Below are 25811 nucleotides of genomic sequence, written 5' to 3' on the forward strand. Positions count from 1 at the left end.
CCCTTTCAGTCGGTCACTCTCGACGAATATGGGATATCGCTTCGATAGACCAATCTACTTCGAGTGTAAACTAAACGAGCCAATGCACATTGGCATGCAATTATTGCATCCAGCTGCCGCTGATCACTGCGTGAGTATAAGAAGGCAGCAGGTGCAATGTATTCCAGCTTTTCGCTTTGGAGCCGAGCATTAGCATCGCTCTGCTCAACTGTGTCTGCTGTGAACTACGAGTTCAGCATGCTCTCGGAAGCTTCGTGTGTTGGCGAGACGGCGCTTCAGTGGCAGTTGTTCCTGTGTCGAGTGGATTGCACACTTCAGGCTGCACTACCCCTGTCGTGTTGCAAGCGGCTAATTCCCCTGTGCGCCTCAGCACTAAAAGAGCATTTCCTAAAGAGCAAATTTCTCTAAAAGGGTGCGTCTTTGTAAAGACGACGGATAGTCCTTATAAGGATGCCGTTTCACCCGTGCGTTTCTGGGTGTGGTCGTTACCCCTCAATGGGTGATGGTCACAATCGCTTCCTCACATGTCTGGGCGTCGAGCACGCTGAGGTGGCTTTCGTGGATGAGTCATGTTCTCACTGCGGGAAAATAACCATCTCGGAGCTACAATCCAGGCACCGCTACCTTCAGGGGGGCGGAGTCCCGTTGGTGCGGCCGTGATCTGGGGCTCGTTCTGGCGGCCGACAGACGAGAACCACTTCCGGCACTAGCGCGGGTGGTTTGAAGGTCACAGTAGTGGCAAACCCCGCAGGGGACCACCACTCCTCTTGCACCTCCGATGCAGATGATGATTCGGCTGCGCTACCGCCCTCTAGGACGGTGGCAAAGCCTGAGTCGGATCCTGTGACGAAGGACCTGCACGAGGGTGGTCACGATCCAGCGCTTCTGGAAGACCTCTGGGTCGTGCGATGTCCACATTAGTGGTCCAGGAGCGCCATCTCTGGCTGGGTTTGGCAGACATGAGGGACTCCGACAAGGTCCGGTTTCTCAATGCCCCTGTGTCCCAGACCAGCCTCTTCGGCTACGCAGTCGAGAACTTGGCCCAGCAAGTCTCAGCTGCCCAGAAGCAGACTGAGGCGATCCGACAAATCCTGCCCCAGCGGGCAGTTGCTGCCTCCACCCGCCCGCCGGCCACAATGCCCCAGCCTGCTCGTCACCGAGGGCAGCCCCCTGCATCCGCCCCCGCTCACGCGCCGCATCTGCAGCAGCCCCCAAGTGGTGCCGTGGAGCTGGGCGCACGCAGGCTGCCCCTCCCATCCTGGCCTCCGTCAAACTTGGCGGTGAGCAGAAGAACAAGAGGCCCCGGGACGCGATAGAGCCGGTCCCTCCAGCCGATATGAGGACGGGGTTTTACAGCCCGTACTTCGTTTTACCCAAGAAAGGCGGTGGGTTACGACCGATCTTGGATCTGCGAGTTTTGAATCGGGCCCTCCATCGGCTACCGTTCAAAATGTTGACACAGAAACGCAGTTTCTTTCATTGAAAACTCTGCTCCTGCTAGTAGGGTAGGGACCTGCATGCATTTTCGGTCGATGATTCGTGCCTAGAGTTCGGGCCGGCTTACTCCCAGGTAATCCTGAGGCCCCGGCCTGGCTACATGCCCGAGGTTCCCACTACACCCTTCAAAGACCAAGTGGTGAACCTGCAAGCGCTGCCCCTGGAGGAGGCAGACCCAGCCCTGTCTTTGCTTTGTCCCGTCCGAGCATTAATGTGCTACGTAGACCGGACACAAAGCTTCAGGACCTCAGACCAGCTCTTTGTCTGTTACAGAGGCCGGCAGAAGGGGAGTGCCATCTCTAAGCAGGGATGCCATAACTCTTGGCTTATCAGGCTCAGGATGTGCCCTGCCCATTCAGGTTGCGAGCTCACTCAACTAGAAGTGTTGCATCCTCTTGGACGCTGGCTCGTGGCGCCTCGCTGACAGATATTTGTAAAGCTGCGGGCTGGGCGACCCCTAACACGTTCTCTAGATTATATAGCCTTCGTGTAGAGCCGGTATCCTCCTGTGTGCTCACCTCAAACGGGTAGTGGCACTTAGAGGCCCCGGTTAGTGTCGGCTTGCTTAAACTACTCCAGAGTGTCCGTACTGTAGACCCTGTTGAGATCCTCCATCACCCTAAGCAGCTGGACGCGGCGGAACGTCCGGCGCCAGGCCTTCATGATGTATCCGTGAGAACCATGGAAGGGTGGGTTCCATATTGAGACCTAAGCGGTACTCATATAGTCGTATATAGCGGTATGTGTATAGTCCACGGTATAGCCTTAGAGCCTGTGTTTCGCCAGCAGACTTCTGCCTTCCCAAGAGAGTTTTTAATCACCTCAAATTTTTCTGCATACTCCTAAATGGATGCTATATGTGTATTTGCCTCCGAGACCTCCTTCCGGAAGGATGGGGCTTCCGCAGCGTCCCGGTTCCAAGCGGACCAGGTACGTTTTCCCAGTGTTATCCAATCTCACCCAGTGAGGTAGTGCTTTGACAATGGTGAGTGGAGCTACTTGTTCTGAGCCCTGGCCTAAACCTAATAGGGCCGCAGGCGGCTCACACAGGGCACTGGAAGGGGCAGCACCCATGGCCTTTTGAAAGGGATCCCATATTCATCGGTCACCAACGTGGCGTCTAGAATGACAGACTGAAAGGGAACGTCTCAGTTATGTATGGTAACCCTTGTTCCCTGAAGGAGGGAACGTAGACGCCACGTCCCATCGCCATGGTTGCTGTACCGCCGCTGAGCTGCCGGGTCCCTGGCTCGGCTCCTCAGTGAAAAACTGGAATGCATTGCACCTGCTGCCTTCTTATACTCACGCAGTGATCAGCGGCAGCTGGATGCAATAATTGCATGCCAATGTGCATTGGCTCGTTTAGTTTACACTCGAAGTAGATTGGTCTATCGAAGCGATATCCCATATTCGTCGGTCACAGACGTGGCGTCTCCATTCCTTCCTTCAGGGAACAAGGGTTACCATACGTAACCGAGACGTTTATATTATTATTATTAAGTTTGTTGTTTAAAAGTCTGAACATTGTTAATAATAATCACCAATTCAGCATATTTGAATGTTGATCACATGAATAAATGACACATTAAAATATATTGCAATATAAAACAATTATTTCAAACTGTAATAATTTGACAGTTTTTACTGTGTTTTTGATTAAATAAATGAAGGGTTTTAAAAAAAAGTTTTGTGACATTACCTTCTAACCCTATGTCACCCGTACTGTCTGTTGTGAAGCACAAAAGGAGATGGTACTGTAGATTGACAGTCTCAGTCCTCATTTACCATCATTGTACATTTTTTAAAAGTGAATGAGGCTGCAAATCTGCCATCTCTTTTTGTGTTGCATGAAATAAAATCAGCTTTGGAACAACACGACGGTGAGTAAATGATGACAGGACTCTAATTTTTAGGTCAGCTATTCTTTTAAGTGATTGATATGAAATGAAATTGCCTGTTTTTTATTTATTTAGCATCATGAAGAACAGTGTTCATGCAGGCATATTTATTGTGTATGTCCTCAGATGAATAGATAAGAGATAATGCACATTTTCACAGATTTTGAGTCATGATATAAAGCAAGCCCTCATCCTGACTTCATTAATGTTCTGCTATCAGATACCAATCTGACTTTATTTCGCTCTCACGAACACGATAGTACTGTAGTTGTCAAATGAAACATTTATTTCTGAGAGCTTAGGCAGTTTTATGTGCTCTGTTTTGACTTAGTCCACTTATATAAAGAACACTTTGTAAAAAAACAATGAACATTGAATGAAAGCAGCTTCGCAAGCTATGGTGAATTGCAGCTTTGCATTTGGTTTGTAAATGCGCCACAAATGGACGGCCGTGGCCTGCTGTGCTTGGCAGAACGGAAGGAGAGTCTTTCCATGAATCCGGCCGTGTTTATGTGGAGTTAGTGCAATAGTTAAGTTCACAGGCATTAGCTAGCATCCTATACTGACATGATGCCCCCAAAACCATCTTAATAAGGACTCATGAATGGATCAGACCTCCTGTTGAATCCCAAATGAAAAATGAAATAGATACAGTATGCAAATTTTGGGTAGACATTCAATTCAGATGCATTTTAATGAAATTTAGTAAAGAAGAGCAATACGTTTAACATAGCCTGTGGCTACATAAAATGCCTCCATAATACAAAAACAACAAAACCAAGCCAAAAAAAAAAGTTCAGTGGAGAATTGCAAGTTGGTTCTTTCAAGCTATATATATATGTATATATATATATATATATATACATCCATACACACACACACACACACACACACGCATACAATTTCTGGTTATTATTAATGTTAAAATAGTTAATATTTTTAATTGGTATTTTTTGTGTAATCTGTGATATATTTTTGTCAGGAATCTTTGATAAATAAAAAGTTCAAAAGAAGAGCATTTATTTTAAATGGATAGGTTATAAAGTGTTTACTGTCACACCTGATCAGTTTAACACATCCCTGCTGAATGACAATATTTTTTAAAAATTAATAAATAAATAAAATCCTATTGACTCCAAACTTTTTAACGGTATAATATTTATTCTAAAATCTAACTATGAGGACACACTCGCATGCACAACGAGAAATAAAAATGCAAAAAAAAAAAAAAAAAAAAAAAAGAAAGCTGAATATTATACAACCCGAATTCCGGAAAAGTTGGGACGTTTTTTAAATTTTAATAAAATTAAAACTAAAAGAATTTCAAATCACATGAGCCAATATTTTATTCACATTAGAACATAGATAACATAGCAAATGTTTAAACTGAGAAAGTTTACAATTTTATGCACAAAATGAGCTCATTTCAATTTTGATTTCTGCTACAGGTCTCAAAATAGTTGGGACGGGGCATGTTTACCATGGTGTAGCATCTCCTTTTCTTTTCAAAACAGTTTGAAGACGTCTGGGCATTGAGGCTATGAGTTGCTGGAGTTTTGCTGTTGGAATTTGGTCCCATTCTTGCCTTATATAGATTTCCAGCTGCTGAAGAGTTCGTGGTCGTCTTTGACGTATTTTTCATTTAATGATGCGCCAAATGTTCTCTATAGGTGAAAGATCTGGACTGCAGGCAGGCCAGGTTAGCACCCGGACTCTTCTACGACGAAGCCATGCTGTTGTTATAGCTGCAGTATGTGGTTTTGCATTGTCCTGCTGAAATAAACAAGGCCTTCCCTGAAATAGACGTTGTTTGGAGGGAAGCATATGTTGCTCTAAAACCTTTATATACCTTTCAGCATTCAAAGAGCCTTCCAAAACATGCAAGCTGCCCATACCGTATGCACTTATGCACCCCCATACCATCAGAGATGCTGGCTTTTGAACTGAACGCTGATAACATGCTGGAAGGTCTCCCTCCTCTTTAGTCCGGAGGACACGGCGTCCGTGATTTCCAACAAGAATGTCAAATTTGGACTCGTCTGACCATAAAACACTATTCCACTTTGAAATAGTCCATTTTAAATGAGCCTTGGCCCACAGGACACGACGGCGCTTCTGGACCATGTTCACATATGGCTTCCTTTTTGCATGATAGAGCTTTAGTTGGCATCTGCTGATGGCACGGCGGATTGTGTTTACCGACAGTGGTTTCTGAAAGTATTCCTGGGCCCATTTAGTAATGTCATTGACACCATCATGCCGAAGAGTGATGCAGTGTCGTCTGAGAGCCCGAAGACCACGGGCATCCAATAAAGGTCTCCGGCCTTGTCCCTTACGCACAGAGATTTCTCCAATTTCTCTGAATCTTTTGATGATGTTATGCACTGTAGATGATGAGATTTGCAAAGCCTTTGCAATTTGACGTTGAGGAACATTGTTTTTAAAGTTTTCCACAATTTTTTTACGCAGTCTTTCACAGATTGGAGAGCCTCTGCCCATCTTTACTTCTGAGAGACTCTGCTTCTCTAAGACAAAGCTTTTATAGCTAATCATGTTACAGACCTGATATAAATTAACTTAATGAATCACTAGATGTTCTCCCAGCTGAATCTTTTCAAAACTGCTTGCTTTTTTAGCCATTTGTTGCCCCCGTGCCAACTTTTTTGAGACCTTTTTGTTTATATTTTTAGTATTTCATCCATCCATCCGTCCATCCAGGAGTCATCAGTACAGTTAAGCTATGCCACTGCACAATTATATATTTTTTTAACTTTGATGATAATAATAATAGTAAATGTGTAACTTTCACCAAATCAGTGCATTAGAATTATTTCAGTTTGATGTAAATTGCAATAAAAGTAAATATTTCTAAATTACTATTTCACTGTATTTTGCAAATGAATGTGGCCTTGGTGTGCATGGGAGATTTCTGCTATAGTGAAATGGACTTTAAGATGGTTTTACTTTTACATGGATTTTCTTTCCTTTTTTTCATGAACAGAATCACTAGTTTATCTAGTTTAACCACAACAGCTAGTTTAACCACAGCAACTAGAATCACTAGTTGTTGTGAATTTTCTTGTGTTTTTCCTTGCCATGCTTTCTGAATGCAGTAAAGAAAGAGAGGGAAACAATAGTGTAATTGTTTTCAATTTCTTCAGTTGTTCTTAAAAGCTGAGTCTGTTTGTGAAATGCCTGACTGGTCATTACTTCCCTAACTCTCATGATTACCTCTAGCAGTTCAAGAACTGGGTGAGCATGGATGTTTAGCTAGAGCTCAGCTGGTGGTTTGTTGTTCAGTTAACCACTGTGACTCTCTCAGACTCCCTACTGAGTCTGTCCAATTAGTCAAGACTGTGATTATGTTAATTGGCTGTTTCTAGTAAGGCCTGGCACTCGTGACTGTGGGGCATCACATTAATGATGGTAATTCATCACCCTTTTTGCATTCCCCTATCTAAAAGAAAAATGGGACTGACAACTGCCTGTCACTTGTCTTTATATTTTGTGTAACTTTTGTTGTCTGACTGCATCCAGTGGATGCAGACAACAAAAATGCTGCAGTAGTGACCCCTTGAAAATGGTAATGCTAAAGGTTTTTTGTTGTTGTTTTTCTTTCAGGTATGGACTCCAATATAATTCAGATTAAAGATTACTCCAAAATACTTAAATTCTTTATCAGAACAGATGAAATGTAGAAATGAGAAATGTAGCATTCCATCACTTGCTCACTAGCATTCCATCCATCCTCTGCAGTGAATGGGTGCCGTCAGAATGAGAGAACAAACAGCTAATACAAACATCACAATAATCCACAAGTAGCTAGCTTCTTGTGAAGTGAAAACTGTGTTGGTAAAAAGCAAATTCATAATTAAGGCATTTTTAACTTAATTACAGACGAAAACAGTCTAAAACAGCTCTGAACAAATATGAGAGGACCACATGGAGATTTACTTATTATTTATTTATTTATTTATTTATTTTTTAGCTGGAGGAAGCGTTATTATGGATCATGAACTTAAATGTTAGCCAGAAACAATGCTTTAAAGTTAAAATGCTGTAATGATGGTTTTGTTTCTTGCATACACTCACAAGATGTTAACTGATGTTAACTGATAGACTGGAGTGGCACAGATTACTTGTGGATTATTGTGATGTTTTTATAAACTCTTTGGACTCTCATTCTGACGGCACCCATTCACTGCAGAGGATCCATTGGTGAGCAAGTGATGTATTGCTACATTTCTCCAAATCCGTTCTGATGAAGAAACTATCTCGATGCCTGAGGTACATTTTCAACAAATACATTTTTGGGTGAACTCTTCCTAAAATCTTCCTTTAAAAAGGGCTTCTACAAACTGTACTTTTTAAAAAGATAAATTATTATTTGTATTATTATTTATTTAATTTGTATTTTGTATTATCAGTGCATCTGTGCGAATTCACTTTTTCTCTGTAATGTATTCTGTAATATGTGGGATGTGTTGGGCAAATTAAGCTGTCTCACTGATGTGAAATGACTGATTGCAGTCTGATTCATGGCTTTTGAGCAGGAAAATCATAGTTGAGCAAGGCTTCTCAGCTTCAGGACCCCTTACTGTGCTTCCATTACCAATATGATAGTCAATTCATCCAAGCGCACAAGTAATTAAACGCTTTTGTATGCGTGACTTAACATGATCACTCCTGTAATCTGTATTAACTTGTCATCTACCTTCTAACTGTATTTACATGCAAGTACTTGTTCACTATGTAAATTATAACATGAGTTTAGGAGGATATAAAACTCCAGATATCCCTGCTCATCAATTAAATACAGCCTACTTTATAAATGGCATTGGTATTTCCCCACTTTTTATACTATGATTTTAATTAATATTTAGATTTTTTTCATGTTTATTTTCATTTTTTATACAGTTTTGTTTTGTTATATTTGTTATTAAGTACATATATTTTATTCTGTTATTCTACTATTTCTTTCTATTTTACAAGAAGAAAGTTAGAAATAAAAATTAAGTGTGCTGTTAAGTGTTTTTATGGTTTTAAGTATTCATTTTAGTTTTAGTTAATAACCTTGCACTGAATGTGTAGCAAAAATAAAAAATGATAAAACATACTAAAATTACACAAATGGTTGCATACTTAACATTTTGAGCTATTCATCAAAATGAACAAATTTAACTATTCACTACAAGAAATAATCAGACAGTACCATACAAAGTGAAATTAAGGATGAATCATAAGTGTGTATAAGTGTGAAATGCAATTTACAAAATACAAAAGTTTATTGCAGAGTGTTTAAATATGTATCATAATACTTGTTTGAGAAAATAGTGCAATTATCCACTGTGAATTCAATGATTATGTATTTTTAATTGTTTTAAACATTTTTGTATTTTATTACTTATTTTACTTATTTTGTATACTTCTATTACTATTATATTACTTTTTAAATTAAGTTGTGATTTGTACGTAAGGGTAGGGCCAGGAACACCTCTCACACATTTAGCACTTGCCCTTTAACCATGTATAACCATGTTTTTGAAATCAAGAGAAAGCTTGATTCGTCATTCTGCCAGTCCAGATGCGACCAGCGAATTGAAGAATGAAGACGTGTCCTGCTGACGAGGCGCCTTCATTTTCTGCTGAGTGCAACCTCTGACGTCTGGTAGCTTTCCAAGCAAATCTATCTTTGTTCATGCTAATTTGTAAACAACTTTCCTGACTTCCAGCAAATTGTTAAGGATTAGCCAGTTGTGCCTAACCTTCGAGCCTCGCCGCTGCAAATGTTCCATCAAGACACTGGTTCTCAGTCAAGCGTCTACTCTAAACACACTCCCTAATGTGTTTATCACACTCGTCTGGTGTTCAAGTAGTTAAATAATGCTTTAGTATTCTTCAGTGCTGCTAGTAATGTAGATTATGGAATAACCTAAAAATATTCCTTAAAGAAATGTTTTAGAGAATATGCAGTATATTTAAGTAAATGCATTTAACACTTACATTTTTTTTTTTTATGCATGAACCTTAATTTTAGTGGCAGTTATTTAGTGTCAGTAAAGGTTTTCAAGTATCGTATCATCATGCTGACAAAGGCTGCATTTATTTGATCAAAACTAGAGAGAAAAAAAAAACTGAATTTTGTGTAAGAGCATCAGTCATCTGTACTATAATATTGGATTACTAATAAATGCGTGGTGAACGCCCTCCGAGGCAGGAGATTAGTTTACGAGCGTTTGTTTACAAACTGTTTTTGCAGAGTAGTCTGAATGACAAATGGACTGGTGGTAGGTAAACAACAGATTGCATGCTTGTTATGGCCGATACCATTTTGAAAGGAATGAGGTTGCTTACTCGGATCGGCTCATCTGTGTGTGTGTGAGTCCCTATGCATGTTTCAGAGTCATAAATGTGGCACATGTCATGACGGATCCTGCAAAGCATGTCCTTGTGTCACAGATGTGAAGGGGTTTTGTTTTTTCTTTTTTTCATAATTTTTTTTCCATACACACACAACTCCTGCATAATTATATGTATGAGGAATGATGAAAAGCTGTGAAGAATTGCTATGGAGAGATACATACCTATAGGTTAATAATAATTTGATGGTGTTTTATCTAACTTTGCTATGGAAATATATATTTTTGCTAGTCTTTGCATTGGACAGATACAGTAGTTTTAGTTATCTTAGTAGCATAAAAATGGCTAAATCAAAAGTGTCTATGCAGCATTTTAAGGCGTCATGACTTTCACAAACGACATGTTATTAGATAACAGATACAGTGTTGAACATTAAACAAATAAAAATAGTTTTCTTAATCAGTGTGGCTTTACACCGCCTTGTTTCAAAATAAAACACAAATAAAAAACAACCCTTAATATAAATGAATGAATGGATGAATAAAACAAATGCATTTACTTCAGAATTCAGGATTAAACATGTATAGAAATATTTATTAAAATTCAAGATGGCATTTTATGATGTCCCTTGCCAACTTGCAAATATTTTTCTTGTTTAAACCATTCATTTTCACTTGCATCTTTGATTTCAATTGAAATTATTTTGGTTGCAAAGAATTAAAACCAATTTATAAAATGCTAATTATCTCAAAGTTCCCATTTTTGTAACAATAAACACACTGCATTGTTTTATTTATTTATTTTTTTTTAGTTTAGATTACATTTTTAAAACTTAATTTAGTATACATTTAATTTTCAGTATATAATGAATTCAATCAATTTGAAAAAAAAAGTGTAAATATTTATATATGTATATTGGAGTAATGCATTTTTTATTTTAGTATAACAACATGCAACTCTGTCAAAGTCAATTGTGATTTGCTGCCAGTGAAGAGTTTTGCAAATTGGTTACGTTTGATGTTCCATTTCAGTTAGATTGAAGCTACAGTCATACTGAAAGTAAAGTTACTCTAATGAGGTTTCCCATGAACCACCAAAATATCCCTCTGTGGTTGTTTTAATTTCAATTAGGCTGGTTTCAGAAAGCCTCGGTTATCTTCAAGATGAGGAAAACCACTTGAGAAGCCAAAAATGTGAAACATAACAATGTGTTTTTAAGGAAATATAGTCTGAATTAAGTAAGCAAATTGGCAAATAGTTTTCTTGTTTTAAGCTCTAAATGTAGTTTAATGTTTCCTTAAAATTATCAGTGCATTACTTGGTTGAATTGTTGAGAAATGTATTTTATGTTTTATTTTATTTTATGTTTTATTTTATGGATTTTATGTTTTAGACAAAAATAAAATCATATATTTTTTTGTCCATTTAGCTTCTACAGCTGCTATAAAGTCAGTTTTAGTAATGCGTTGGTGTAGTCAAAATGTTGCTAGGTTACTTATGACTTCATCCTTCATCATTTATCAACATCTTAGGAAACCAAACCTTTACAAAATCATGTAAATTTGGCTGCTGAGAGATGTGAGAGATGAAATCTCTCTTGAGCAGTGTTTGTGCTGTGAGACTGAGCTGTAATAGATCTGCAAACTTAGTCCACTCTGCTGTCATCACTAAAAGGCCATGCTTCAGTGATTCCCCCCTTCCTTTACTGGGGAAACGCAGGATTATCATCCATTTAGCCTCCATTTTTACATAAGACGTAACAGCTGTCAAAATCCCAGAGGATTCCTGGGCTGTGCTGCAGCGGTGGACATGTGAGGCCATCAGCACATCAAACAGCCAAATGCTCTGGAGCTGTAGGAAAGAGAAACGCTTGTGATCAATAGGCCACTCTGTGTGTGTGTGTCCATGCACGTGTGTGTCTACAAACTCGTTTTTTCTGAGCGATGCGAATCTTTCTCCTCGGTGACTGATGGCATCGATTGCCTATGAGATTAACCCACCTGGAAGTAAAGGGTGAAATTACTCGCTCACCAGTGTCCGCTTCAGGACAGGAGCTGTTGGAAATAATAACTGAGCTTGATTCCAAGACCCTATTTATTCCTTCTTTGTTTACTGGGATTCTAATTTACTGGAATCTTTCTTGGCTAAAGTAAACTAAATTAATGTTCTGGGTTTATTACAAATTGAGCTCCGTTAACAGGGTTTGTGGCATAATGTTGATCGCCACCACCACCAACCAAAATACATTTTTGGAGTAAATGTATGCCATTTTTCATAATACGTGCACATATTTTTTTTGTTATTATTATTTGAGTCTTTCTTTAATATATGGGCCATTGTACAGAATTGTTCCAAAGTCAGACTTGAAAACGTCTTAATTTATTTATTTATAAATTTTTTTAGGTACACATTTCTAGTAATTGTTCAGTTAATTCTCATATTGTATTTTTAGAATTTTTTGGAATATTTGTCCTCTCCTCAAATGTGTCACTACTGAAACTCAATAATGATAATTTCATTAGAATGATTATATTGAACTATTAAGATTTTGCTAGACGTTGTAAATGTTTTTTTTTCAAAGGTAAATAATTCTTCAGATTCTTTTATCCAAAGCAACTTACAATGCATTCAGGCTATTTGTTTATTTATTTATTTATAAGTGTTTTTATGAGATTTGTTGTATTTTGAATATTTTCTCCAGGGGGTAAATAAAGGCCTCCTGTAGCAAATCCATTATTTTATTTACTTAAGTATAAGAATATTAATAATAATCTGCTTTTAAATTATTAAAAATGAAAATGATTTTTATGGTGCTAGTATATTATGTCATACTATTTAAAGAACATTATCTGGAATATTCCTGTAAAGAAATCATTAAGTTTAATGACTTTAATAATAGTGTAAGACTGAAAAAAGACTTTAATCTGTATGCCATTTTATCTAAAGGGTAACTTTGAGATTTTGAGATGGCACCTCAATGATATCTCCAGAAAGTCAGCACACCTTGACTTAAAATAAATTATTTTTGATCAGCAACAGTGTCTGACGTTATAATCAGTGAATCAAACTGACAAGTGAAAATGTAAGGGTTGAAGCTGAACTACAGACCGGGATAGAGCGTGACTTCCTTCAAGGCATTTCATTTCACAGGCACCACATGTGATTGGATTGCTACAAAGATCTTGAACAAGGTTGCTGTAATGTATGCAAATGAATACTCTCTTTTGCTTAATCTTAAAAGATTTTTTTTTTTTTTAAAGGTGAAATTAACTAATTGCACTGTCAAGGTTACTTATTTTAACCCTTTGATACACAAGCTATGAAAACTCATTTCTAATGCACAACATGGGTCTAAAATGACCCACATTCATTTCCTATGTTATTCATACAAATTATTTTTTTTAATCCCTTTATTTCAGCATTTATTTATTTATTTATTATTTATTTATTTATATTTTTACAATGACCAAATAAATAAATTAATTATAATATATATATATATATATAATGACCCATCTATGCAAACATGAAAAAACAAAAGAATAAAGACCTATTTTTTATTTTTAGAACTTATTTAGATTAACATATCTAACACTTTAAATATGTTTATTTGCCACTTTGCCACATATAGCATGCACATATTACTGATAACCGATAACTTTGAAATTTAACTGTCTGTAGTGCAATTGTAGCTAATTTTATTAAAAAAAGATAAATAGATAAAGAACAAAATAAAATAAAATCACACAGGTGCAGCACCATCTCAAATTGCCATATCAGTGCTTACATGCCTCACAAATGACAATAACAGGTTTGCACTCCTTGTAAACAGGCCTGACACTGAACACCAGCTGCTGATTTCTCTGTCTTTAGCAGATGGGCAGATCCTGCACCCCTTCTTCTTCAACTGACCCTCTGGTCTGATGTAAATCTGTGGTCGGAAGGTGGCTTGTGTTTTTTTTTTTTCAGATATTTCAGACTCTGAATCGGGACTAAGAATTACATGACCTTCCTCATCATGCAGCATCTCTACAAACATTTCAGCCATTAATCTAGAATGTCTGGGATCAGCCATACTGACATTCTAGACAAAGAGTGCACAATAAGTAGTTGATCATGAATATACTGATTATATATTTTCACTTTCAGACAGAAACCTTGTATGTCCAAAACCATTACTTTTCATGAACACTGACAGAAAGGGTAACCAATAGCACTGATTTACTGTATGAAAAAAAATGTAGTGATATGAGGTTTATGCCTGACAGCAAAGAAATATACTTGTGTATACCATAATAACATTTTTACATTTATTTTGTTGACCTAGCTAACATTAGTTAATTAGGTAATCCTATCCTAACATAAAAAATGTATGCCCTTTCCAGTTATCTTCCACAGTATCAAATAGTTTCTGTGGTAATAAATTATAAATTAAGACTAAATACATCACTTATACAAAAGCAGTCGTGTTGAGTTGTGAAATGTAGGGCAGGTGAAACATTTTCTGCAGTAAATATGATCCTACAAAAAAAAAAAAAGCAAATATCAAAGGTTTCTATATTGGTCATTTTGGACTCATTTGAGTAAAATTGATGTAGAAATAAGTGAAGAAAGGAAAAACAAACATAATGATTTGTGGAAATCAAAAACTGGATATTTAATGAATACCTGGAATAATAAATGATAAAATGCATTTATTTCAAAGATTTAGCAAATAATCACTCCAGTGTAACTGAAATAATATAGGAAATTAATACGGGTCATTTTAGACCCTTGTTGTGCATTAGAAGGGTAGTGACACAAAAATGTTTTTTATTCAAAAATTAAGAATGAAAAAATAACAATAAGAATTTGTGATGATCAAAAACAAGTTAATTTAGGAATTCCTGGAATTCTGAATGATGAAATTAATTTATTGCAAAAAATAAACTCAGTCGGTTCACTTCAGACTCATGATGTGCATCAAAGGGTTAATTTCATTTTACTTATTTTAAAGAACACATTTTTTTAATTTAGAAATGTATTTATTTAAAGGCTAACTAAACCCCTGGTCAGAGCCTGATTCCACCCACTGGCAATATTTGAAAAATGCTGAAAAGTGGGCAGAGCACAGCGGAGATAGAGGGGACGAACCGAGGGCGGGCTGAGCGTGTGGGGCGTGAACCTGAGACCCGCAGTGACGGATTGCTTGACAGCTGCTGTCAGAGTCGCTAAAATGGAGAGTGACGCAAGTAGCTTTGCAACAGAGCGTTCATTTGAAGTAGAGGACTTTTCTCACCTACCTTCACCTGAAGTGGAGAATGTCCAGGTGTCTGTTCATATCAATTCGAGCCGCTTGCTCAAACTGTGGTCTTAACTCCCGCACCGCGTCGCTTTTCAGCGTGAGCTGTGTGGAGAAGCCCATTTCCACCTCCATTGCATTGGAGAAGCAATCCCGCGTAAAATGCAGTTTGCACACTCCAGCTCTAGGCGGGAACTTGCGGTCTTCCAGGTCAAGTGCATGCAACCACTGGCGCCTAATTTTAAAGTCTGCTGGAAAACTTTGCAGTCCAGCGGTGCTGTCGCAACCAGCAACATAGGTACCATCCTGACCACTGTACTAAATACAGATAAATCTATGCCAACTTGAAGCTATCCTAACTGATGCAATAATATGCTACTAACTATGCTTCTAACAATACCAACATTACACTAACAACTATGCTAATTAACTACATAGGCTACACGAAATAATCTAAATAACTATATAAATGCTATGCTAAATAGATGCTATAATAGTCTATCCTGGTCGTTTTCAATACTCGCAATTCCAACTCCTTACTCACTACAGTAATTTTGACGGAACAAGACGTTTTTATACTGCCATGGGCGTGGTAGCTCGTACCAAGAGGCGTGGTCAGTGTTGCCAGATTGTAAATGCCCAAGTATCCTACCAGAAGTTCAAAATTATCGTATTTGGGAAAAAATGATCGTACACGAGTGAAAACAGTTATTTATCTATTCTAAACCAACAACATTTTGACACAACCTGCATATGTCCACAATAAATAACTAGCAGTATGGTTGGACGGATGCAGTGCGACAAAATACTATCCCATTATTTTCAGTGACTGTCTGCATCGCGGCGCATATTAAAACATATTAAAACATATTCAAATTATTTTTAACACTTGTTTGTTGCATCCAGTGAAGAAGGAATTTAGCTGTTGCTGCGTGCAGTTAACTCCACATCTGAGCAGCTGTCATTGGAAGACTGCGTGTTGCCAGATGTTGAAGGGGTTCTTGCTGTCATGGACCGCAACAAAGTGCTCGTTGGCTTTAAAGCAGGGCACCCTCCTGCATTCTTAACACACCCTCAGGTGCACACGAACGCATTTAGAGTGTCTGTAATGAGTCGATTTCGTGTATGAGTATAGAAGCCCTATGACTGCAACTACCATCATTTGAATTTTCATAAAATTCTGAAATTATCTTACATTACAGGATTTTTTTCATTATTGATCGTACATCGTATCGTACGTCTGGCAACACTGTGCGTGGTGAGCTGGAAACTGCATATGTCACCTGCCACCGCTTACGTCACTTGCCACCACAACATCCAATAGGAAAAATCAACTGCAGTAGCCACCGTTCAACCTGAAGAGGGCAGCACTCAGATATTTTTACACCATATTGTAGAATTAAAACACTTTATACTCAAATGTCAAAAAAGTTACTTGAATCAATGAACAGCACTAATAAAGCCCCATTCGAACAGATCATTAACTAAAAAAAGTTGGTTTAGGGTTTAGTTTCTCTTTAACATGATACTCTGAAGATAAATGCAGTGTCCTGTCCTGTGTTTCTCACTTTGGTGAGGGTGTTATTTATTGTCCCTGTCTGCACTTATGCATAATTACTGAACTGATTATGTCCATTAGAAAGCATCTACACTGAGATGCCTGCAGCGTTTGTCTGTAATGTCTCTCTCTTCACTGGAGCTACAGTCGTGGCTATAGCAGGTGCAGGCCAACACCCATATCTCATACCATCAAGCATCATCTTAACAATTGTGTTTTATCTGCACATCCTCTTCACTGTGCAATTAAGTCCCATCATCAGAGGTGAGAACAAGTTATGAAGTAATAGGCAGATTAAATGACATCTCGTTCATCTTGTTCTACTCAAATGTGCTAATATGAATCTGTGCTGACTTAAAGGAGGGTGAGATTGTCTGACTACAAGTTATGAAAGGTTTTATTATGATTTTATTTAATCAATTTGGTAAATCATCCTACTTAAGCTCAACATGCTGTCATCAACAATTAGCTGTCATGCACAAACACACTTTGTCTTTTCTATGTGAGCCTTTTGAATGCAGTATAAGTGTCACTATGTTTCTTGTGGATTTTTAATCAGCAGACAAGACAGATGGTTAGTTTTAGAACATTTTTCAACATTTTATGCAATAAATTATTATGAAACTTTCCTTTTAGCATTTTTGATTGATAAGTCGTGGGAATGTGTTTTAATAAGAATATATTTGGATTATTTTGCTTTATTCTTTTTCTAGGCTATAGTTGTGTTTATGAAGGTCAGCACAGCTATTAGTATTTGGTCATTATTAGCATTATTAATCTTTACAAATTAGTCTTATGGACATGACTGATAACTCATACCATGTGGGTTGACCTGAGATTATCATTTGATGGATTAAACAGAAAAATCCCTTAGAGTTGTATTGTATCAAGAAATGTCTAGATATCTAGATGATTTGTTTTTTGTGGATGATAAAATAGAAAGGGAAAACAAATAAAAAAATCTGACGTCAAGCCACATGATTTTAAATATAAAATATATAAAGACAGTAGTGTATTTTATTCACATATGAATGATGATCAATGCACATACTACAAATTAGTACATGTACAAACAGTGCATCAGAAATGGTCTACCCGGAAGCTCAGATATAATGTATTATTATTATTTAATAAAATGCAATATTTGTAACATTTTAATTGTAAGTAGTCAGGTACATAAAAATGTAGTTCTGTATTTTTATTTAAGCAAAATCATATTCTGGTTATTGAATAATACTTTTTGATAACAATTTATCAAATGTCCTAGATAATAATGATAATAACAACAATAATAATAATAATAATAATAATAATAATAATAATAATAATAATAATAATAATAATAATAATAATAATAATAATGGTCACACTATTTAGTAACAATTTATTTTAAGGTGTCATCGTTACAGGTTACTCATTACATGTACTCGTTTTACATGTTATTATTATTAAAATAGCAATAAATAATGCTTAATTAAATGCAAGTAACCCTAAGACAAACCCTAACCCTAACCATATAGTAAGTACTTATAGATAATTAATAATTACACTGTAACAAGAATATCTTAAAATAAAGTTTAACCCAGTATTTTAAGGTGTCCTTGTTACAGTGTAATTATACATTTAATAACTTAGTAATATTAATTAAAGACATGCACTTATTATAGGGTTAGAGTTAGTTGTATGCAATTATACATGATTTACTGTTATTATTACTGTAGTATTGTAAATGCATTTTACTGTTGTACTTTTACATTGTTTTAAATGAGTCCACCCCCAAAGATTACTGTTATAAACATGAGCCACGTACAAAAAGCAAAGGGGGAGGTGTTGCTTCAATTTATAACAATGTTTTCAGGATTTCTCAGAGGGCAGGCTTCAAGTATAACTCGTTTGAAGTAATGGTGCTTCATATAACATTATCCAGAGAAACAAATTTTAATGATAAATCCCCTGTGATGTTTTTACTCGCTACTGTATACAGGCCACCAGGGCACCATGGAGACTTTATTAAAGAGTTTGCTGATTTTACATCCGAGTTAGTTCTGGCTGCAGATAAAGTTTTAATTTTTGTTGATTTTAATATCCATGTTGATAATGAAAAAGATTCATTGGGATCAGCATTTATAGACATTCTGAACTCTGTTGGGGTCAGACAACACGTCTCAGGACCTACTCATTTTCAAAATCATACTCTAGATTTAATACTGTCACATGGAATTGATGTTGATGGTGTTGAAATTATGCAGCCAAGTGATGATATCTCAGATCATTATTTGGTTTTGTGCAAACTTCATATAGCCAACATTGTAAATTCTACTCCTTGTTACAAGTATGGTAGAACCATCACTTCCACAAAATACTGCTTTGTAAGTGATCTTCCTGATGTATCCAAATTCCTTAGCATATCCAAAACCTCAGAACAACTTGATGATGTAACAAAAACTATGGACTCTCTATTTTCTAGCATTTTAAATACAGTTGCTCCTTTACGCTTAAGGAAGGTTAAGGAAAACAGTCTGACACCATGGTATAATGAGCATACTCGAACCCTAAAGAAAGCAGCCCGAAAAATGGAGCGCAGTTGGAGGAAAACAAAACTAGAGGTATTTCGTATTGCTTGGCAGGAAAGTAACCTATCCTACAGAAAAGCATTAAAAACTGCTAGATCCGATTACTTTTCTTCTCTTTTAGAAGAAAACAAACATAACCCCAGGTATTTATTCAATATAGTGGCTAATTAACAAAAAATAAAGCATCAATAAGTGTTGAAATTTCCCAACATCACAGCAGTAATGACTTTATGAACTACTTTACTTCTTAAATCGATACTATTAGAGATAAAATTGCCACCATTCAGCCGTCAGCTACAGTATCACATCAGACAGTGCACTATAGACCCCCTGAGGATCAGTTCCACTCACTCTCTACTATAGGAGAGAAAGAATTGTATAAACTTGTTAAATCATCTAAACCAACAACATGAATGTTAGACCCTATTCCATCTAAGCTCCTAAAAGAGGTGCTTCTAGAAGTCATAGATCCTCTTCTGACTATTATTAATTCCTCATTGTCATTAGGATATGTCCCCAAAACCTTCAAACTGACTCTCATCAAAAAAAAAAAAAAAAAACTTGACCCAAAGAACTAGTTAATTATAGACCGATATTGAATCCCCTTTTCTGTCCAAGGTACTAAAAAAGGTAGTATCCTCACAATTATATTCCTTCTTAGAGAAAAATGGTATCTGTGAGGATTTCCCGTCAGGATTTAGACCATATCATAGTACTGAGACTGATTTTTCTGCACAATCTGACTTTGCTGCAGCCTGGAATTGAACTACTGGTTTCGTCTGGTCAGAGGAGAACTGCCCCCCCCAACTGAGCCTGGTTTCTCCCAAGGTCTTTTCTCCATTTTGTCACCGATGGAGTTTTGGTTCCTTGCCGCTGTCGCCTCTGGCTTGCTTAGTTGGGGTTAGCGATATCGTTGGCTTGATTGCAAATGATTGCACAGAAACTATTTAAGCTGAACTGAGATGACATCTTTGAATTCAATGATGAACTGCCTTTAACTGTCATTTTGCATTATTGACACACTGTTTTCCTACTGAATGTTGTTTAGTTGCTGTGTCCTTATGAATGATGTGAAGGCTTCATAAAAGGTAGTCCTTCCATTTGTTTAATTAACTCTGATATTTACCCTTATTTCCCCAAGATAAACCAGCAGAGAGAATCAGGGTCATCATCAAGAGACTGAACATGAGGTGAAGGCCTGCTGAAAGCAGTCGTGTGTATTATGTAGAGGAATGTACTTGTGCGAGCCTATTCAAATAGTGCTAAAAGAGGCCTCTGTGCTCTTTCAGACAAGTGGTGAAATATATTAATCATTTCCCAATAGGAAAGAAACAAGAAAGCAATGAATAATTTCTCTGCATGACCTTGATGCGTGCAACAGCGTATGTTGGCAGAGCCGCCCATGGTAGAGTGAGCGATAAGGGAATCCACCAGGTACCTGTACATGCAAAGGAGTCGTGGTTGTTCACCCTTGTGATACCCTCTTCTCTTGTTTGCCCCCTTCTTTTGCTTTCATTTCTTCATTTTTTATTTCCCTGGCAGAAGCATCCACTCGAGACCTGAGTCCAGCCATTGCACTTGAATTCATTAGTTGCACGCCACACGTGTGGTAGTTGTCAGAATTTATCCTTAGCCATGTCAGTCAAGTATTGACCTTCTGTGTCCAGTCCACCTTTGGGATCGACTGTGATACAAATGTTAGGATGAAGTGCTACCAGAGGAGTCCAATGCTCTGTACCAGACACATGAATAATAAAGCCTTCAAAGAGGTCAGCGGGTGTGTTTTTGCTTTTAGAACTGCACACTAAAACAGTTTTTGAATTGTATGATGCAATTTTTCATATGTATGTATATGTATGTGTGTGTGTGTGTTTATATATATATATCAGTTTTGTTTTTTACATGATTTCCTCATATTTTTCATCAGAAAAACTAAGCTTCTGTTGTAAATTTTACTTTTATTGTATCGCATTGTATCACGGGCAGTAGCTTAGCAGCTTTCCTAATGCAATACACACAGCAGTATATGCTATTGTGTTAAAATCAAGTGTGTCCACCAGTACACATAAATCAAAAATAATGTATTCATATGGCACAAAAGGTATTTCTCAAGTTGTACTATTGTTTGAACCATTATATATATATATATATATATATATATATATATATATATATATATATATATATATATATATTCTGTGTCATTCTAATAGGTGATTACATTCAATGATGAACGAGGCTTTTTACAGAGTTCTCTGAACTGAGATTAAAGCGGTCACAGAAAGGTGCTTTAGTTGCACAGTGTGTGAATAAACAACACTACAGCAACATGTTATGACACTGAGCTGCATGTGTCATTTATAAGAGCAATACTCCCATTCATTGCAGTGGAGAAACAATGAAAAGCTGTGAGAGAAAGAGGCAAATAAACTGAAAAATTGAACCACATAAACCCTATTCGGATGGGACTAGTTTTCTCTGAAGAATTTACATTTTCTTTCACAAGCACTCTTTGCGAGATATAAGATATTTTAGAAAGATCATTTGAGTATGCTTTTAGAACAAAATCCTTTTTCATTCTTTCTACTTAAAAAACAAACAAAAAAAAAAAAAAACATTAAAATTAAAAAATGAATAAATAATAAAATGAAATCATGTTCAATTTATTGCTTAACATTTTTAGTAATGAATTGTGCAATTTGCTATATTGAGTGAAAATATTTCTACACATTTGATTTATTTATTTATTTATATGTATCCATTGCTTGCCATTTCTAACTAACTGTGCAATTTACTAGCAGTTCTGTGTGGAGATTGTTTCACACAAACTGTATTAAATAAAAACAGCAATATTTGTTAGAAAATAATACTGTAAATGACTGCCATGTTAATTTTCTAATTTAAAGTTTGAATCATTTTATTTTATTTTACTTTAGATTGTATTTCCTTTGTGATAAACTTTCTGAGTGAAAATGGTTTCAACAACATTTAATTTGTTTGTTCATTCATTCATTCATTCATTCATTCATTTATTCATTCATTCATTCATTCAGTCATTCATTCAGTGGCTAACATGTCTGAAGATATTTTCCGCGACTGCAGCATACTGTTTTTTTGTTTTACAGCTTCTCTTTGAAACTTTTCAAAACAATCAAAAGCTTGTCCCAGTGAAAAGACTAATAACAGAGTAATTATCTCTTGAAATACTGTTTTAAAAACAAATCATCCCATTATAATATTGCTTTCAGGATGAGTTTAATACAGTAGGTCGGCCAAACCAGGTTCATCTCTCCAGTAGTTGTTGAAGTTTCTGGACAGACTTGTAGTTATCAGCGGGCACTGTAAGAGTCTCTCAGCGTGGCCTTAACTTGCTCTTTTAATGGGTCCGCACCCTACTCCGTGACCCAGACAGCTATCTACCCAGTCAGCTATCAGTCTGTAATGAACTAAGTTGTTTTGTATGTTGCAGTCCTCCTGCCCTCCGTGTGCCCTGTGCCTCTGAAGGACACGAGATATTCCAAGCCCATCGTTTTGCTTCCATAGGCTACTTATCTCTTTATGAGAAACTCTGACACGGTGACCCATCATTCCCAGAATGTGGAGATTGCAAAGAGACTCACAAAAATGCACAGTGAATTTAGATCGGGCTACTGGGAATATTGTTAAATTGTGTGGAATGTAAGTGATTTTTGGCTTGAGGTTTGGACGCTGATCTTCATCTGTCGGTGTGTTTGTGTTCATGCAGCTGCAGCATGCAGTGAGATCTTGATCATGCCATTAGCATTTGAACGTCGTATTTGCACACAGCAAACAAACCCGACTGCCGAGCAGCTCGCTGACTGCGTTTGTCAGCAGAAGGTTTTGTCTGCTTGAAGCGCTCTGTTGAATCAAAGCAAGATGCACAGTGTCATTTAATATGTGCTGTCTGAATACATTACAAGGAGCAATGCGTATTTAACGTTGATGTTAAATATTAAAGCAACTAAATAGACCGTTTTCATAATTTACTTGTTGTGTATGCTATAACTTTCTCCCCCTCTGAATGCGAAAATCTAATAAAAAAGTATTTTGTAACCTTTTTTTTATTTTATTTTTTTTTGGATGCAAATGATATAGTGTGTTTCAGACTCTGTTCTGTTTTTTGTGTTTTGCTCCCCATGTGTTTCCATGCCCTTATTTGTTATTCCTGTTCCTGCTCCCTGATGGTTTATTATTTGAATCCAGGTGTTCCCCAGTTAACGTCCATTGATCCCGGTGTGTCTCGTTATCTCCTCTTCCTGTCATGTGTTTAAATGGTGTTCCCTGTCTTTAGGTCAGTGTCCGGTATTGTGAATGTCATTCTGTGTTTCCGTCATTCCCTGTGTGTTTGGATCAATAAAGTCTGTGTTATTGGAAGAGTTATTTATTTATTTATTTATTTTCTCATTCTTTCATTCTTTCTTTCTTTCTTGTTTACATGCATAAAAAATGTTTTGCATCCAAAATGTACCTGACAAAACTTATGTAAGTATAATATATACAATATTATAAATTAAATGATGACTGTACATGTATTTTTATGTTTATTTTTTTTTCTTAAAATTTTACACACCATATAGTGACAAAATAGTAGCTGCACTAGACCAAAATTAAATTAATTATTTTAAAACAGCAACACTTTATTTAATTTGCAATTTGTTTTTATTTTTTATTTTTTTTCACATCTGGTGAAATTATGTTTGAAATTGCAAGACTTGTGACTTTATGCTAACTGGCATAATTTGGCAGGAATTCATAAATAACTGTTAATTGTCTCAGTAAATGCATGAATCCAAAGAAAATACAGAACTGTTTTATTTTTTTATTAATTTTTACATTTTTTTTTTTTTGACATAGTGATAATAAATGTGGAGCAAATTGAGAGCACAGATATTATAAAATAATATTTTATGTTATATTTTATTTTGCATAAACAGTTTAATGATTGTATTTTGATGATTTTTTTCATTTAGCAATATCATAATAATAATAATAATAATAATAATAATAATAATAATAATAATAATAATAATAATAATAATAATAATAAAAATGGTTGCAACAGCTTAAATATTTTGTCATTTTTGAGGGAAAGGCTGGTATTAGTCAATGTCGGCACTGTGTTCTGAATAGGCTGTCAGTCAGAATGAATACAGCAACACCTCCATGACATGCTGCAGCCCACAGAAAACATGTTTCACACCTGCCCATGGTACAAAATGTGCCCAAAACTGTGCCCATACAGATGCCAACCCAAAGCTGCCAGCGGCACAATCAGAGATCAGAGAGGGATGGATTTATAAGCCTTTGTATCGAAAAACAATGCAATGATAGAACATAACCATAAATCACAAAGTACTGTTACTGGCTAGAGCTTTTTGGTCAAAGACAGGTGAGGTTTTACTTATTTACTTGTTCTGCTGTGAAGAAGACCAGGGGATTCTAAAGAGATCTCAATATGTCCACAATCCAAAGACTTCTGTATGAATCTTATTACAATCTAAATGATCAAAACTTGTATAAGCTTTATACAATTACTGTATGTCAGCCATTGTGCCTTTTATGTTTGATGTACTGTGTGTATATTTATTTCTCCCAAGGAATATCCAGAAAGTCTCTAATGCTCCGAAACTTCAACTTTAGAGCATCTTCTTTTGGATTTCGGTGTGAAACATGGAAAACATGAAAGGCAAAAGTTGATACTGATAACTTCGTCCACCATGACACTTCTTGTTAGAAATGCGGCAACAATTATAATATTATAATATATAGATATTATCTTGATTTTATTTTTATTTATCTTACGAAAACATAAAAACATTAAGAAATAAAATATACAGTATAAGAATTCCAATCATAAAATAATAATAAATAATATAGGTGCATAATATTTTGTTTTTATTTGTCACCAGCCAGTGTTTCTGTTTGTTCTCTGTTATCTATCTGTTAGTTTTAGAATTTTTATTAAAATGCGATAGTATTAGATAACAATCTTGTAAAGTGACACTGAGAATGAGGAAATGAGGTTATAAAAGAGGAAATCTATTTAAATACCATCCTTTCATGTGCATAAAAAAAATACAACATCATGTGCATAAAGCTTCTTTAATTCATCATAAAAATGCAAGCGGAAAAATAAATGATCCTGAAAATGTATTTGCCCAGGCAACAGCCTCAGTGCTGTGTCAGAGCGTGAGCATGTTGTTCTCCAGCACCTGTAAGACGTTCCCTTCCTCTGCTAATTTATACAGCCACATCCAGCCCTGTGAACGTCGAGCGTCCTGAATAATACATAGCCAGCTCTTATACGCCTGACTTTAAGTGCTACCGACGTTTTAGACAGATGATGTCGTCCTAAAATGGGGTAACATAATCAACTTTTTTTTTTTTCCAGGGCAAAATTTTGATATAGCTCCCCTCCCCATCAAGTGTTATTCCATCAGACGGCTCCCAGAGTGTTGGCTCCTCCCAGGCCTGTTGGGCTTCTGAGGGCCACATACACAGGACAGCAAACTCACCATGTCTTTCTGCATCACGTCTGCGCTCTCATGGCTCCCCATGCTGAAATTCATTTAGGGGGAAGAAGAAAAACATGGGGCATGTTAGGCCTTGATCACATTCAGAAA

The sequence above is a fragment of the Carassius carassius genome, chromosome 7 (assembly GCF_963082965.1).
Source record: "Carassius carassius chromosome 7, fCarCar2.1, whole genome shotgun sequence".
Classification (NCBI taxonomy): domain Eukaryota; kingdom Metazoa; phylum Chordata; class Actinopteri; order Cypriniformes; family Cyprinidae; genus Carassius; species Carassius carassius.